Genomic DNA, 3,315 nt, shown 5'->3' with positions numbered 1-3,315 from the left:
GGGGGGGGGGGGGGACCTATCAGGGGGAAAAGCAGCACTGTGTTTCTTCTGCTCAGATGTTTCGGTAGCATTCATTCAATGCTGAAGTAACCTTCCAGAGTAAAAGCATGCACTGCCATGGCTTAGAAGGAATAAGGTTCTATAGGAACGTGCATTGTATCTGTACATACCTGTCTCACCACTGCTGATGTTACGGATGGTGTTGCTATGGTTACTGTCGTGATGGCTACCGCACGCATGTGACAGCGTCGAGCGCAGTGCTGCCGTGAGCCTTGACCTGAAAGCTTTAAACAGCTACAAAACCAAAAACTTTAGGAGAGGAAAGATGGAGGGATTTGGGGTTCCTGGATAGAAAATACATCAAAATGTATGTATTGTATGACAGCAGAAACGTATCAGTGCTCCATCTTCCTCTCTTTTTGCTCTCTGCCTCACTCCTCCTCCTCTTTGTCCTATTTCTATTCCTGCTTTGTTTTGTATTTATTTCGTAGCGTGTCTGTTGTTTTGTCTCCTGGTTAGGGGGTGTAGAAGAGAGATAGTTCCTCATATACCTCACTCTCTTAACGACAAACCAAATAGATGAATGCTTTAAAACAGAGAAGCGGGCTGCATCCGTCAGTAGGGGCCGAGGATTAGTGTTTTGATCGGTCCAGGGAACATTTAGACGAAAAAAATGAGGGTGAAACACTCAAAGAACTTCACTGATGCTCTGGCATGTTCACTCCCTCGGCCTCTGGGACCATTTTTCCAGTCACCAAACACAGGGCAGGACACATACACACACCTTTTCATATATATACACACTTATTTTTCATGTGTATGTATGTATAAGTCAGATAGGTGACTGAAGAGCTGGCGGTGACTGTTGTTGCTAGGTGACAAATTTAATGTCTTAAAACGCAGGAGTGGAATAAAAGGGGACCTCTTTTAATCTTGCGTTATCTTTAGCTTTCCTTCTTACCGTTACAGTCAGGCGCAGTTCCGGACGTCTTAAAAACTTGATGTTGATACGCAAGTAGCCTGCAAGGGAGCATGTTTAAAGTGTTAGTCTCTCAGTGGCGTGAATCTCCAGAGAATGATACCAAAGCAACACGCTTTTCTGAGACCGAACACAACACACACGCTCCCTAAAATTCTGTAAACAATCCTCGAGTTTTATTCGCAGCGGTTTTCAATTCATTAATTAGTTACAATCGGAAATGGGTGAAAATTCCCGAAGAGAAAAAAATCATAGCATTTGAAATGGCCTGACCAAGAGAACTGCAAATATGAGTATTTTCGTTCTCATTTTACTCTCTAATGTTATACCTGCTCTCTCTCTCACTATATATAATATATATATTATACATTAAAAAAAAAAACAGCTTCAGTCCAAAGGTGTTTAAAATTCTTTTTAAAAATAGCAAATAACACATCTAGTTAAACCAAAGAGCTACACTAAAACATCCTCAGCTGTTTTCTTTTGTCTCTTTTCCTGGTCACCTAGCAACCCAGTTTCTGAAGGTATAGCCTCAACTATCCAAAGTAACATACGATGAAGATAATGATGAAATTTATATTTTTAATTATTCATTATCTGGGGAAAAATCTTCATGGTGGTGATGATGATCTTAAAGAAAACACTTGGTATGTCTGTGATGAATTGTTGTTTCCGTTTTTTGGGGGTTGTGTTAATCTGTCCCCTGAATCTCCTTGATTTCATGTTCGCTGCTCAACTGTGCGTAAATGAGAGCGCGTGGGTGTGTCATTGTCTGCGTACATATGATCATGTGCGCGTGAATATTTTACACCCCAAAATTGGACAGATATGCGGTTATTTTGGCGTGGATATGTGCGTGAATGTGTGCGTCTTTTTTGCTTGTTGATGTACGTTGTCATGTTTTTACCCTTTCCATTCTTTCTTTCTTTTTCTCACTTGAGTTGAGCAGTTCCTTTTTCTTCTCTTCTGTCCTCTGTCTCTCTTTTTCTCCCTATGGTGACAGGTTAGCCTTTTGGTGTAATTATCTCTGAAACCAAAAAATAGTTGACAAATAACTCGCTTGTTCATTGTACAGTGTTGTTCATTTAAAGTCATTTTTGTAACTGAAAGTGTTTCACTCATCTGAATAAAAACGGTAGAGAGAAAAAACATGCATGAAAATGTTGTCTTTTACTTGTCAGTTTGCTTAATCGATATGTGAGATGCAGTGGCCATGTATGATGCTGTTTGGCCGCTGGGTGGCAGCAGCAGCCACATGCTGTTCTCCTTCATATGGATGAATCATCCGTGAGAGCTTCTGCCTCCACATGGTGCCACAATTTAGTCACCTTCTCTTCCCCTTCCTTCCTTCAGTCTCTCTAGATCTATCTGTTTCTCTCTTTTCTCCCTCTTTTTCCACTTTTCACAGCTCTCATTTGCTCATCTGACTCATAGGACATCTGGTCTTTGCCAGACAGCCCGTCCTTTACTCATGTTCTACTCCTCTCCAATTTAGACGATTAAAAATCTCACCTTTTTAAGATGTTCGTCTTTACATCTGCTATTAAAAACACATCAACCAAAGCTTAACTTTAGTTAGGAAGTGAAAGTTTAGCTATATGATTTGTCACTCTCACATTATAATGTATATTAAATAAAAAGTAAAATTAAGTAATGTACAAGTTTATGACTAATCAAAAATTATTATTTTAATGACTTCAAGCAAACGTATGTAGTTCTGTGTGTTTTTGAAGGCTTTGGAGCCCTCTACAGTGATTTGAATTTACTGTCGTAAATATATTGTTGTGGTAATTACAGTGGTATTTACAGTGCGGAATTTTGTACAGTCTGCCTAACCAAACTTACACACTCTCAGAACAGACGTTTAGTGGAGAGTGTGGGAGCGAAACAGAAGCCACGTAGAACTGACTTAGTACTGCACAGCTGTAGAGTTGAGAAAAAATAAAGGCTTTGAAATCGTATGTGTTTAAAGGGGTCATATGATGCGATTTCAATTTTTCCTTTCTCTTTGGAGTGTTACAAGCTCTTGGTGCATAAAGAAGATATGTAAAGTTGCAAAGACTAAAGTCTCAAATCCAAAGAGATATTCTTTATAAAAGTTAAGAGTCAACCACGCCTACCTAAAACGGCTCGTTCTAACACGCCCCCACATGTCTACCTCACTATGTGGGAAGATTTGCATAACGCCGCCCAAATGTTCACGCCAAGAAAGAAGGCGTAACTTTTATTCTCGCTGTAGTATTGTTGCCGCCGCCATGTTGTGAAGACGCTGTGTTTCGTTGTGAAAGCGAAACTACTTTGTTTGGCCTTCCAAAAGAGGACATGACTAGAAATCA

This window comes from Sinocyclocheilus anshuiensis, unplaced genomic scaffold (assembly GCF_001515605.1).
Source record: "Sinocyclocheilus anshuiensis isolate Anshui unplaced genomic scaffold, SAMN03320099.WGS_v1.1 scaffold1286, whole genome shotgun sequence".
Lineage (NCBI taxonomy): Eukaryota > Metazoa > Chordata > Actinopteri > Cypriniformes > Cyprinidae > Sinocyclocheilus > Sinocyclocheilus anshuiensis.
The sequence above is the reverse complement of the archived record's forward strand: the minus strand, read 5'-3'. Positions refer to the sequence as shown.